The sequence below is a fragment of the Schistocerca piceifrons genome, chromosome 2 (assembly GCF_021461385.2).
Source record: "Schistocerca piceifrons isolate TAMUIC-IGC-003096 chromosome 2, iqSchPice1.1, whole genome shotgun sequence".
In the NCBI taxonomy this organism is placed as follows: domain Eukaryota; kingdom Metazoa; phylum Arthropoda; class Insecta; order Orthoptera; family Acrididae; genus Schistocerca; species Schistocerca piceifrons.
Window position 1 is genome coordinate 19757036 of NC_060139.1, and position 15208 is coordinate 19772243.

Genomic DNA, 15208 nt, shown 5'->3' on the forward strand with positions numbered 1-15208 from the left:
CTGGCACAAAGTAACAATGCTGACGTGATCGAACCATGGTATTGACCATCTAGGCATGGTTGAACTGCAGACAACACGAGCCGTGTACCTCCTTTCTGGTGGAATGACTGGAACTGATCGGCTATCGGACTCCCTCCATCTGATAGACGTTGCTCGTGTATGGTTGTTTACATCTTTTGGTGGGTTTAGTTGCAGCACCACTTCACAAACGGAACCACGACAGAGCCTCATCTTCTGCAGGGAGAGTGACATTGAAGTTTAGAGAGCGCCATGTGAGACACAGAATTCAGCAGTGTGTGCTCGATGCTATACACATCCAAATACAGCACTTACTTGTGCGGTAAGGCTGTTACCAGCAGCCATCGGGACACAGCTGTTGGAGCTGAGATATTATTAGGTAAGTAGGAGAGTCAGTAGGCTCTGAACGTTGCAAGAGATATACTGGCGGAACTGTACCTCTCAAGTCCATTCGTGCAGAGTTGGCACAAAGCCCGTCGAATATTTTCAGAGGTTCAGAGTGCAGTTTCGGTGCCAGGTAGGTTCGATCGAATTCTGGTAACAACCTTTCATCAAAATCGAAAAAGTTACACGTGAATTACATTAGAATTTAGTGTCTAATTCTTTCAAAAGACTTAACAATGTGATACTAATAAAAGGGAAATCTAAGCGCGAATAGTTGTAATGGCTGTCTTTGGACCTGACAGAAGTAGTCCTTATATTCCTCGCCGTAAAGTGAATGATTTCTGATTGTTTGTCAAACACGCACTGTTTTCCGATGGCCGTGTACCGAAACAAAATTTGCAGTATATTCTCTTTATAGATCTCCACATAGTTTCAGTTATAAGAGTTAGTTTGAGCCTCATTATTGTTTATATTATGTGCTTATAGGTATCATCTTTGATGACAGTCGTTGTCGTCCATTGCACCGCTCACTGAATTATAATTCTAGACATTAAGCAATGATGTTTACATTTGGAACATTTTCATCTATACTCCAGTGGTAAATAGGTACGTATAGCGTGTCAGCCATAAAATGCCGCAGCTTATACAGCCAGTTCGACTAAAAATGACGAGCTGTTTATTTCCCTTAGTTGCAATGTGGAACTGGAAATTGCTTATGAAAAGGACTTCTATGATATAACACGCCTGGAACTTGACCAAATACAATGGTTTGCCAAACCTAAGGACGAAAGTAATTTTCGCATAATGTGTCACTGGCAGCTAACGTATTTCGATGCCTTGGACAGTACATAGAAAGAAGTGTTACAATATCGTAAAGAAGTAACTAAAAGAAATACCCAAAAAGACGAAAAGAAATGACACTTTATCCAAACATTACAATTACACGGAAGTCAGCGCGATTCGTCATCTTCCCTTGGACATTAAAAACAGCGGCACATTGTTCTTAAAAGAGTGTGTGATCACCACGAATAGCAATGCATGGTCTGCAACATGCCCCCATGCTGGTCAATGTGTTTGTAAGGAGTTCTTCTGGTAGAGCGTTCATTTCCTGACAACTGCTGGATGGTCTTTGGTACGTGTAGACGTGCTGTAAAACATATCCTCCAAGGTATCCCACACGTGTTAGATGATATTTATGTCAGGGGAGCGGGAAGGGCAATCCATTAGACGAATGTCGTCTCGTTCCAAGAGCTATACCATCTGCGTAGTTCGAAGTGATCGCGCATTGTCGTCCATAAAAGTTAAGTTAGGGCCGAATGGACCCCATCAAAGATGCATTTGAGGAAGAACCAAAAGAACTAAAACAAAATTCCGCCAGAACAGGCCATCAAGGTTCCAACGCTACCGACGGCAGCCATGTCATCCTCAGCCCACAGTCGTCACTGGATGTGGATATGGAGGGGCATATGGTCAGCACACCGCTCTCCCGGCCTTACGTCAGTTTCCGAGACCGGAGCTGCCAATCCTCAGTCAAGTAGCTCCTCAGTTTGCCTCACAAGGGCTGAGTGGACCCGGTTGCCAACAGCGCTCGGCAGACCAGATGGTCACCCATCCAAGTGCTAGCCCAGCCAGACAGCGCTTAACTTCGGTGATCTGACGGGAACCGGTGTTACCACTGCGGCATGACTGTTGCTTTGCGGAAGGAGCACAGTGCTACAATATCGTTGACTCATGAATGTACTGTGTTGAAAGATTTGGAGGTCAGTGCACCGATGAACCTCCAAAGTGGTCATGTTCGATAGTGCTGGACCTACCCTCATATGACGAGAGACGGGTACACTTAAAGCACACAGGAACATTGTCGAAAATGATTATTTAGGTGTTCCAAGTGCGCATGTGGAATGGGATGCCCGACTCCAAGAGCTCATTACTAACATTGTGACCAGCATGGGAGCACACTGCTGAGCCTGCATTGCCATCTCTGGTGGACGCACTCCCTATTAAGGACCAGCCGTTTGTGATGTGAAGGGGACCATCATGAATGAAGACCTATCAATAAAATTGTGATATCTGTTCGTCGTATTACGTATTGCAGTCAGTCACTTCACGCGGACCAAGTCCCGCCCTCTCTCTTTGCTTGTGCATTCCCGGAAGTACTTGATACAGCGCGCGACATTTCATTTAAGGGGGAAACCACATCAGAAGGCTATTTGCCACTAAGTTTTTGGGATTGTTTTGGTGGGAAGAATTAATTAGAATTTAATCAAATTTTGACATCATTTTATTCATATTTCTAACAGTTTTTGTGAATTTTTTTTAATAATTTCAGCAAAAAAATAACAAATTTACGCTGTGATGTCTGCTAAAGATTGTGAGTGTAGTTCTGCAATTGCGTACAGTGAAGCCATTCCGATTTACATTTGAAATCCAAAATGTTTTGATTTTACATTAATAACTTATTTTCTCAGAATATGAACCTCAATGCAGTTAAAATAATGAAAATTAATAATTTTGCAGTCCCCGGAAAAATTTATTTCGATTTTAACGATTTTTTCTCTAATTATGCAAAGGAAAATACGCCTAAAGTCATGGTATCATCTTACAAGTTAGTTCATATAATTCGTAATTTTATAAAAAATCATACTATCAATTTCTATAATGATCGGGTCTATACTTTTTGAGTTAGACTGCACGAAAATGGGAAAAAATTCGAAACTTCCTGGCAAATTAAAACCGCGTGCCGGACCTTTGCGTTTCTCGGGAAAGAGCTCTAACAACTGAGCTACCCAAGCACGTGCTTGGGTGGCTCAGTTGTTAGAGCTCTTTCCCGAGAAACGCAAAGGTCCCGAGTTCGAGTCTCGGTCCGGCACACAGTTTTAATCTGCCAAGAAGTTTGAAAATCTGCGCTCACTCCGCTGCAGAGTGAAAATTTCATTCGGGAAAAAAGTCATTTCGAGATAAACGCATTTGAAAAGAAATTCTTGGAATCTAGGAATTCAAGGAAGTTAACATTAATGTAAAATGCTTACCCATTAACCTGCCATTCCAACACCATATAGTAGTCCTTCTTCCTCATAGGCTTCGTTTTGCACTCGCAGCATTGCTTTCCGAGCTTTCCGATCTTCTTTCGATTCCAGTGTACTATGTCGAGCCCGCCGGAGTGGCCGAGCAGTTCTAGGCGCTTCAGTCTGGAACCGTACGACCGCTACGGTCGCAGGTTCGGATCCTGCTTCGGGCAGGGATGTGTGTGTCGTCCTTAGGTTAGTTAGGATTAAATAGTTCTAAGTTCTAGGGGACTGATGACCTCAGATGTTGAGTCCCATAGTGCTCAGAGCCATTTTTACTACGTCGATTCTGCCGGCTCACGCGCTGGTTACCCATTTGTTCGGCATAATTGAAGCTTTCCGTACCTACTACAATTCCTGCTTCGTTCATGACCACCACAAGGAATGAATTTCCTTCATTGAATAAGCCCCCTGCTAAATACGAAGCAAATTCAGCGAGTTTTGGTCCGGAGTGAAAGTGTTTAGGAGCTAATCGCCAAATAGTGGAATTAAAACTTGGCGTTCGCATTTTGTGTGTGGTCACCTAAATATATCTCCAATAATTCATCCCTTGGTAAATCATCATATATTGGAAGAATTTCTTTCTGTACGTCGGGACGCAGTGGAGTAGGGTGTGGTTTATGTTCCATTCCAATGGCTGTTCGTTTATGCCACTCGCACCAGCTGTCTTCTCACTCTGGCTAATATTGGTGTCGAGAATTTTCATTCGTGGAAATCATATGATAATATGTCCCCATAATTGCTTTTTTCATGTCTTGCACACTACACTATCCGATCAAAAGTATCCGGACACCTTACTGAAAATGACTTACAAGTTCGTGGCGCCCTCCATCGGAAATGCTGAAATTCAATATGGTGTTGGCCAACCCTTAGCCTTGATAACAGCTTCCACTCTCGCAGGCATATGTTCAATCAGGTGCTGGAAGGTTTCTTGGGTAATGGCAGCCCACTCTTCACTGAGCGCTGTACTGAAGGGACGTAGCGATGTCGGTCGGTGAGGCCCGGCACGAGGTCGGTGTTCCAAAACACACCAAAGTTGTTCAACAGGATTCACGTTAGGACTCTGTGCAGGCCAGTCCATACAAGAATGTTACTCTCATGTAACCACTCCGCCACAGACCATGCATTATGAATAGGTGCTCAATCACGTTGAAAGATGCAATCGCCATCCCCGAATTGCTCTCCAACAGTGGGAAGCAAGAATGTGCTTAAAGCATCAATGTAGGTCTGTGCTGTGATAGGGCCAATCAAAACAACAAGAGGTACAAGCCCCCTCCATGAAAAACACGACCACACCATAACACCACCGCCTCCGAATTTCACTGTTGGCACTACACACGCTGGCAGATAGTGTTCACCGGGCATTCTCCATACACACATCCTGCCATCGGGTCGCCACATTGTATACCGTGATTCGTCACTCCACACAACGTTTTCCCACTCTTCAATCGTCCAATGTTTACGATCGTTACACCAAGCGGGGCGTCCTTTGGCATTTACCGGCGTGATGCGTGGCTTATGAGCAGCCGCTCGACCATGAAATCCAAGTTTTCTCCCACACCGCCTCCTAATTTCACTTTTGGCACTACACACGCTGGCAGATAGCGTTCACCGGGCATTCGCCAAACCCATATCCTGCCATCGGGTCGCCACATTGTGTACCGGCCGGCCAGTGTGGCTGAGCGGTTCTAGGCGCTTAATTCTGGAACCGCGCGACCGCTACGCCCGCAGGTTCGAATCCTGCCTCGGGCATGGATGTGTCTGACGTCCTTAGGTTAGTTAGGTTTAAGTAGTTCTAAGCTCTAGGGGACCTCAGATGTTAAGTCCCATAGTGCTCAGAGCCATTTGAACCATTTGAACCATTGTGTACCATGATTCGTCACTCCACACAACGTTTTTCCACTGTTCAATCGTCGCATGTTTACGATCCTTACACCATCGAGGCGTCCTTTGGCATTTACCGGCGTGATGCGTGGCTTATGAGGAGCAGCTCGACCGTGAAATCCAAGTTTTCTCCCTCAAGCCTGTCATAGTACTTGCAGTGGATCCTGATGCAGTTTGGAATTCCAGTGTGATGGTCTGGATAGATGTCTGCCTACTACACATTATGACCCTCTTCAACTATCGGCGGTCTCTGTGGATCAACAGATGACGTCGGCCTGTAAGCTTTTGTACGTGTCCCTTCAAGTTTCCACTTCACTATCAAATCTGAAACAGTGGACCTAGGGATTTTTAGTAATGTGGAAATCTCGCGTGCAGACGTATGACGCAAGTGACACCCAATCACCTGACCACGTTCGAAGTCCGTGAGTTCCGCGGAGCGCCTCATTCTGCTCTCCCAAGATGTCTAATGACTACTGAGTTCACTGATGCGGAGTACCTGGCAGTAGGTGGCAGCACAATGCACCTAATATGAAAATGTATGTTTTTGTGGGATGTCCGGTTACTTTTGATCACATAGTGTATCTATATGTCTTCGAATCGCTAGTCCATAATAAGTGCTGAGCTTTTTCAATAATGACTCTGTTAATTTGGCTTTTCCTTTAACCTTCTTCTGTTTTCGAATGTTTCGGAGTCGATTCCCTATTCTCTTCTGGACGTGATCTATACATTCGCTCATGCTCATAAAAGGTAACGGAATGCGAATTGCGCTTTAAAATTTTAACAGCGTATTCTTGGATAGTTAAACTAACTATTTATGCAATAAAAAATCTGATATTTTGACCCTCCTAATGTGGTTTCCCCCTTAATAATGCAGTGTGACATTTTTTGGTTGCTACAAGTCTCTTCAGGTCGGCAGAATCGTGGTTACAGCGCTGTTTACCCTTCGCTATTCGTTTGTGATATGGACATTCACAGTTCCAGCGGCCGTTTACACAAGAAGAGGCAGTCTGTTGTCACAAGACTTTAGAAATGAATGGCACTGACAGGAGAGTCGGATGAGAACTCTCGATTTACATTATGCAGTCGCATAAGCGACGGTTACTCCACCATGCACAAAGAGTTTAAAGATTTAGTTGGCAAACAAATACCACAACCAACAGAAGGTATTCATTGTTTTGTACTTAAAAAACCATATAGTGCTAAATTTGCAGGCATGGAGCACGTGAAGAGGTTATTCATACGAATAGTAAAATTTCTGACGTTGCATACAGCAGCCAGTTACAACCGTTTTCGATGGAAGTGAAGGAAGAATATGGATACATTATATATATAGTACTGCAAAGTTCGATGGTTAAGTCGAAAGACACGCCTGAAACAATTTTTCGGTTTAAAAATAGCTATTGTTGAAGTTATGAAGGAAAAAGGAATGCAGGAACGAGAATTAGAACCTCTGGAATGTATTACAGACGTCGAATTTTAAGAGCACTTGACCGCATACTGCCCACAGTAAGACAATCCAAGTTGAGAAACAACTTCTTCCTTATTAGGTGGGGATGCATCTAAAATGGAAATCGCGCTGTAGAAGAGCCGTTCTGACAAACACTGTCCAGTTCCCTAAAATCACTGGCGTTACAGAAAACTCGATGTTTCAGGAAGTCGCTTCCAAAGAACTACAAGAATAGTTTTCTAAAAGTTTTGAGCACAATGCGAAACTTACATGCATTTTCGAGATGTTTTGGGGGCCGTTTGCCATTTTCATTGAAAGCACCCCTATGTATAGCCAGATGTACGAGTAGTTGTATGATCAGCTAGATAAATCCCTTTAACGTTAGAACTTTCCAGGACGCCTATATTGCTTTCCTCATGTAGTTTCCACGTCCCCATAACGACTTTCCGAAAGTGGTACAATATTTCAACCAACATATCTCTGTGAAAGAAGTTTTTTTCGGTTAAGAAACCAGATAGATAAGTCACGATTACGTGTCACTCTGTGTGCGAAAATCTTTGAACTTGTATGCGCCTGTCCGTACGCCGATAGTTTGTACCAGATATAAATTACATGTCCACAGCACGCCAAAAATAATTCAATAATACTGAAACTTTGCCTTGTTTTTTAACAATGTTGCTGAGAAATGTGAAATATAAAACAAAGTCATATCCAGAGCGATGCATTGGCACTTAAATGCGGCGCGTTCGTTGTTTCCTCCCTCCTTGCCGCGGCCAAGGGGGGGGGGGGGGGGGGGGACGTGCAGACAGGCTGAGCGCTACGGCACTCGCGCCATGGCACAGCCCACGAGCCGAATTACTGGCGGGTAACAGCAGCGGCGAATCGGAGGCAACAGTGAGGAATCCGTCGGCATCCTGGAATCAGCTCACTAGCAGCAGCAATATTCAACGATGAGTCGTTTTCAAAACGGCAGTAACTTCTGCACAGGTACCTTTTCAAGTGAAGAACAAACCGGGTTTATTGCAAAAAATTAATTTTATGGTTATCTGTAATTAGCGCAGACACTTCAGTACGATATTTATCCAAATTGTCGCTAGTGTATCGCTCTCCATTTTAATTAAAAATTGAGTCTTATATAGTTCAACTGTTCAAAGAACTAAGGGAGCAGCTAGAGAGAGATGCAGAAAGAAAATAGAAATTTCGAAAGAAAATAGCTGAGCAAATAACTTACCTGCTCTCTGAGAAAATGTGTAATAATAATCAGGCTCTTACTGAGCAAATATCTAATAATAGTCAATCTCCTACTGAGCAGATCAATAGCAATAACGAGGTTCTGAAACCAGAGTTAACTGAGCAAATAAATGCTCGGACCTAATATTACACTACTGGCCATTAAAATTGCTACACTACGAAGGTGACGTGCTACAGACGCGAAATTTAACCGACAGGAAGAACATGCAGTGATATGCAAATGAGTAACTTTTCAGAGCATTCACACAAGGTTGGCGCCGGTGGCGACACCTACAACGTGAGGACATGAGGAAAGTTTCCAACCGATTTCTCATACACAAACAGCAGTTGACCGGCGTTGCCTAGTGAAACGTTGTTGTCATGCCTCGTGTAACGAGGAGAAATGCGTACCATCACGCTTCCGACTTTGATAAAGGTCGGATTGTAGCCTATCGCGATTGCGGTTTATCGTATCGCGACACTGCCGCTAGCGTTGGTCGAGATCCAATGACTGTTAGCAGAATATGGAATCGGTGGGTTCAGGAGGGTAATAAGGAACGCCGTGCTGGATCCCAACGTCCTCGTATCACTAGCAGTCGAGATGACAGGCATCTTATCCACATGGCTGTAAAGGTTCGCACACGGACAGTTCGACGACGTTTGCAGCAGCATGGACTATCAGGTCGGAGACCATGGCTGCGGTAATCCTTGACGCTGCATCACAGACAGTAACGCCTGCGATGGTGTACTCAACGACGAACCTGTGTGCACGAATGGCAAAAAGTGATTTTTTTTATGAATCCAGGTTCTGATTACAGCATCGTGATGGTCGCATCCGTGTTTTGCGACATCGCGGTAAACGCACATTGGAAGCGTGTGTTCGTCATCGCCATACTGGCGTATCACCTGGCGTGATGGTTTGGGGTGCCATTGGTTACACGTGTCGGTCACCTCTTGTTCGCAGTGACGGCACTTTGAACAGTGAGCGTTAAATTTCAGATGTGTTACGACACGTGGCTTTACCCTTCATTCGATCCCTGCGAAACTCAACATTTCAGCAGGATAACGCACACCCGCATGTTGCAGGTCCTGTACGGGCCTTTCTGGATACAGAAAATGTTCGACTGCTGCCCTGGCCAGCACATTCTCCAGATCTCTCACCAACTGAAACCGTCTGGTCAATGGTGGCCGAGCAAATGATCGACACAATACGCCAGTCACTACTCCTGATGAACTGTGGTGTCGTGTTGAAGCTGCATGGGCTGCTGTATCCCTGCACGCCATCCAAGCTCTGTTTGACTCAATGCCAAGGCGTATCAAGGCCATGCTTATGGCCAGAGGTGTTGTTCTGGGTTCTGATTTCTCAGGATCTATGCACCCAAATTGCGTGAAAATGTAATCACATGTCAGTTCTTGTATAATATATTTGTCCAATGAATACCCGTTTATCATCTGCGTTTCTTCTTGGTGTAGCAATTTTAATGGCCAGTAGTGTAGTTTACAGAACTCTGAGCGTACACCCGAAATCAACAATCAATCCAAGACTGATGAATTTCCAGTTCAAAAGGATTTTTAGAGTTTAAAATTATATTTGATCCAGTATCCCTGAAAGAATAAAGATTGTCTAGGTAAAGAAGTAAACACAAGTACAGGTGTAGCCAGCTAAGAATTCATAGTATCTATCAACGAAATAAAATTCGCTTTAGACGAGAAATAAGAGGAAGGCTTATCTTATTTAAAGGAAGAGCTCGGGAAGGTAAGACTTGAACTACATTCTATAACGACCGATGTCAAAATAGATTCTAGAATAATTGCTGAGTTAAAAGAAGGTGACATGATTACTGCATTTAGACAGCATCTGAAGGGAGGTAACTGTGATAGAGATATTTCAAATCCACCTGAGAGACTTCAGAGCCAGATAGTTGAGTTAAAAAGGCTCTTACCACTTCAGAATTGCTTCCCATTGCCAGATGGATGGACCGTCACCCGACTCTAGCGTCTGTATGACAGATAAAAATGTTATTGGGGGAAATGCTAGTAACATAAAGCCTAGTAATAGTGAGGGTAGTAAAATCAATGACTTGACAGATGAACGTGAGATTATTCCAATAGCTAAAGCCTGGTGGGAAGAATTGCGATTAGGGCCAGGCATCTATTAACTCGTTTTCCCTATTCACGCTCGAGGAGACATTACACCCTGTTATATTTTCCCTCTGAAGACGTACTATCAGCTTCAGTGGGATTATAACGAAAAATAAACTTTCCCATCGGACATTTGGAAGGTGAAGCCACAAAATGGGAAGTGCAGCATGCTAAAGATTTTCAAAATTGGGAAGTCTTTAGCAGGCAGTTTTAATATAAATATTAGTCTGAGGGTGAGCAACAGAAATTAACTTGTAAGCGTAGGCTTCCGCGGCCGTTGTCTTCTTCAATAAAATTCTTCAGGGTATCAGACCGCATCGTCATAATTTAAATTGCGCCAACGTTTCGGCCAGCGTTGCAGCTAGCCTTCATCAGGGCCTTACGTTAACTGCTAAATGAACCATACCCTGAAGAATTTTATTGAAGAAATTAACTTTGCAACTGCTAGATCTTAATCCAGGAAACAGAAGCTGGGGAGAATTTAGAAAGCATTTTGAGTCGCATCTAACCTGAATGAAATTTGTAGATGAACCAATTAATGAGAGCTATTTAATTAAGGTGATGATTAGTCATAAGCCTGCCTACGTTAGAGAGAGAATAATGGATAGGGAATGGAGGAATGTCAGCAAAATATTTAACTGTCTTGAACAACTGGATGTTTTAAACAAAACTAGGGATGACAAAAAATCTAGATTTGGTAAAGACTGTTCTCAGGACAGTAGTTCAGATTTTAGAACAGAAGCGGAGTAAGATTTAGTCAGTACTGGCAACTTAAGCATCATAGAAATAATAATGAACTGTGCCAGAAAAACAATGGGATATTCCATTAATTACGAAATAAACTCTTTCATGGAACAATGAATGTCCTATTGTTACAGTTACTACTGATAACACAGGAAACTACGGAGGTCTTTCGGTAGTGGCCGCACTGATACAGCAATAAGAAGTAATCACAAGACCAAATACTTATGCATAACCAACTTAGAGGAAGAATGCTTGATATGTGACATCCTCTTTGAAGAAATACCATTTGCTAGTGAACCCCTATTGCTCTAGGGAAAGAATATCGAGAAATGGTTCATACCGTTGCCTATTCAGTAGCGACATATGTGTAATAGATCATGTCATTTTTGAAAACAAGAGAGAAATCTGGAAGAGCCAATTACTGGAATCTGAATAGCATTCATCATAGGGAATAGAAGGAAGACTGTAAAAAAGAAGTATTATTTTTATCTTTGGATAATTTAAGAACTTATCATAATTTTTTCGTGGTACCAAACATTAACATCTCCAGATCATTAGGATTAGGTTGTCTAATTCACCATGAAATAATTTTGGATTTAAAAAGCAAATTATGTTACGTCAAGTGTGGGGCAATATTTATATATTCCTTTTTGAATGCAGACTGTAATGAGGCCAATAGCAGCGTTTGAATGTAAACTAAAGATTAATAACTGTAAACTGTAATTCAAAAAGTCTTATCCTATAGCAATGATAGTCAAAGAAGCTGCTACATTAGCAGTTATAAAGATGATAGAACAATTTGTCATTGAAACATCTCAGAGTTAATATAATAAGCACCTTTTGGTAGTGAACTTTAAATCAAATTATAGAAATGCATTGAGTCCTAGCGAGATTAAATGGTGCAACATATATTAGTAGTATGGATCTTATTGTGGTTACTGATAGGTGGTACATTATACCGAGTCACGACCTTTTTCAGCATTTCTCTTGAAGAGCACTACTTTCAGTTGAAAATTTTACTGTTTGGCCTCAATATGTCACTTTTTCTCTATTTAGAAGCAGAGAACGAATTATTACAAAATTATCTGATATGTTAATGAATAACTCATCATGTCTAAGACCTGGGGTGGAGAAAAATATTTGTAGAGGAACCTTTTAATAAGTTTAAGCAAAAAGTTATTAGTGAAAAATTAGAAATTCTTCATTGGTTAAGAAAGATGTAAAATTTCTAGGAGACACTCTGGATGCTCGAGGAATTCATTCCGACTCACAATGAGCAGAAACTACTGGCAAACGTCCTTATTCTCAGAACAAGAAAGTGTTAAAATCATTACTAGGTGTGGTATTTTTTTCAAAAATTTCGAACAGTAGACCATGTGATAAACCCTACTAATATGGAACTGTTAAAGCAGCATTCTCACTGCTACTGAAGTGAGGGAAAACAGTTAGTATCTGATAAAATAATAGAGAATTTGTTACAAGATTCGATACTGTACCAACCAAATGCAAGTGTGGTATTGACATTATCACCTGACACCTACAATTAATGTTCGTATTTTGAAGTGTTCGGGGGATTTATCTATGGAAAAAGGTAATCTGCAGCATAGCTTTCACCAGCAGAAAGCTATATAAGGGTAAGAGAAATTATTCCATCATGAACAAATATGCGTTAGCTATAATTTGGCGTCTAGAAAGGTTTAGGTATCTCTTAGCAGGAAACAAAAGTACAGGCTGTACCGATCAACAGGCACATTCATTTTTAATAACTAACAAGTTGCTATATTATATGTTGATGAGGTAGGTATTGTTTCTTCAGGAATTCGATTTTGAGATACGATACACAGAAGGATCGATAAATACAGTCTCTGACACATTATCCATATTACGTGTAGGTCAGAAGGAGAATCAAGGAACTTATGAGCTTATTACCATGTTCCGAATTCATTCTATGGAAAGAGATCAACACAGGAAAGGTGTAAAGAAACTAACCTACATGATAATGAGGGAGCAGGACTTAAAACTTGAGATAAATAAGCTTACAAAAATACACAGTTGTATACTCCAAACCATGATGAGAATGGCAAGTGGTTAATTTATAGTGGCATATTGTATTGGAGATAAGATGAAAATAGTAAAAGACGGAGGAATTGCATACCTACGCATGTTACCATACAGGTAACTGAATATACACACCAACAGTATGGACATTTCGGTCTCAAATAATGCTTGTAACATATGATGAAGTATTAGTTTAAGAATATGAGTAGAATAACAATAAGTGTAATTTGTGATTACCAGTTCTGTCAAAAAGAGAAAGAAACTTCAATTTTGGTTATATCTAAGATGTACCCTACAATATTGCACGGAGTTTTGGTTCTAGTTGCAATCGCTATATTAGGCCAGCTGCTCAAAGGAAGGGGTAGATGGCCACATATATTTGCAGTAATAAAAAGTTGTTCAAAATTTGTTTGACGTTGCCCATTAAGAGTAGCAAATGCCAGATGTAGCTCAAGATGTTTGGAAAAAGATTGTTTAACAAACACTGGGTATCCTAAACGTCTCTTGTCAGACTATGGGTGCCAGTTCAGTATCAAATACTTTAAAAATTCGCTGGTTAAGTATAATATCCCCCCATGAACCATGGACCTTGCCGTTGGTGGGGAGGCTTGCGTGCCTCAGCGATACAGATAGCCGTACCGTAGGTGCAACCACAATTGAGGGGTATCTGTTGAGCGGCCAGACAAACGTGTGGTTCCTGAAGAGGGGCAGCAGCCTTTTCAGTAGTTGCAGGGGCAACAGTCTGGATGATTGACTGATCTGGCCTTGTAACACTAACCAAAACGGCCTTGCTGCGCTGGTACTACGAACGGCTGAAAGCAAGGGGAAACTACAGCCGTAATTTTTCCCGAGGGCATGCAACTTTACTGTATGGTTAAATGATGATGGCATCATCTTGCGTAAGATATTCCGGAGGTAAAATAGTCCCCCATTCGGATCTCCGGGCATGGACTACTCAAGAGGATGTCGTTATCAGGAGAAAGAAAATTGGCGTTCTACGGATCGGAGCGTGGAATGTCAGATCCCTTAATCGGGCAGGTAGGTTAGAAGATTTAAAAAGGGAAATGGATAGGTTAAAGTTAGATATAGTGGGAATTAGTGAAGTTCGGTGGCAGGAGGAACAAGACGTCTGGTCAGGTGAATACAGGGTTATAAATACAAAATCAAATAGGGGTAATGCAGGAGTAGGTTTAATAATGAATAAAAAATAGGAGTGCGGGTAAGCTACTACAAACAGTATAGTGAACACATCATTGTGGCCAAGATAGACACGAAGTCCACGCCTACCACAGTAGTACAAGTTTATATACCAACTAGCTCTGCAGATGATGAAGAAATCGAAGAAATATATGATGAAATAAAAGAAATTATTCAGATAGTGAAGGGAGACGAAACTTTAATAGTCATGGGTGACTGGAATTCGTCAGTAGGTAAAGGGAGAGAAGGAAACGTAATAGGTGAATATGGATTGGGGCGTAAGACACGAAAGAGGAAGCTGCCTGGTAGAATTTTGAACAGAGCACAACTTAATCATAGCTAACACTTGGTTCAAGAATCATAAAAGAAGATTGTATACATGGAAGAAACCTGGAGATACTGACAGGTTTCAGATAGATTATATGATGGTAAGACAGAGATTTAGGAATCAGGTTCTAAATCGTAAGACATTTACAGGGGCACATGTGGACTCTGACCACAATTTATTGGTTATGAACTGTAGATTAAAACTTAAGAAACTGCAAAAAGGTGGGAATTTAAGGAGATGGGACCTGGATAAACTGAAAGAACCAGAGGTTGTACAGAGTTTCAGGGAGAGCATAAGGGAACAATTGACAGGAATGGGGGAAAGAAATACAGTAGAATGGGTAGCTTTGAGGGATGAAGCAGTGAAGGCAGCAGAGGATAAAGTAGTAAAAAGATGAGGGCTGCTAGAAACCCTTGGGTAACATAAGAAATATTGAACTTAATTGATGAAATGAGAAAATATAAAAATGCAGTAAGTGAAGCAGGCCAAAAGAAATACAAACTTCTCGAAACTGAGATGGTCAGGAACTGCAAAATGGCTAAGCATGGATGGCTAGAGGACAATGTAGGGATGTAGACGCTTGGCTCACCAGGGGTAAGATAGATACAGCCTAAAGGAAAATTAAAGAGACCTTTGGAGAATAGAGAACCACTTGTATGAATATCAAGAGCTCAGATGGAAACCCAGTTCTAAGCAAAGAAGGGAAAGCAG

General features: G+C 41.8%; 1 pseudogene; it reads right to left on the reverse strand.

The window, feature by feature from the left end:
* Nucleotides 1–1978: 1978 nt before the first annotated feature.
* Nucleotides 1979–2096, reverse strand: LOC124778862 (annotated as a pseudogene).
* Between the last annotated feature and the right edge of the window lie 13112 nt (nucleotides 2097–15208).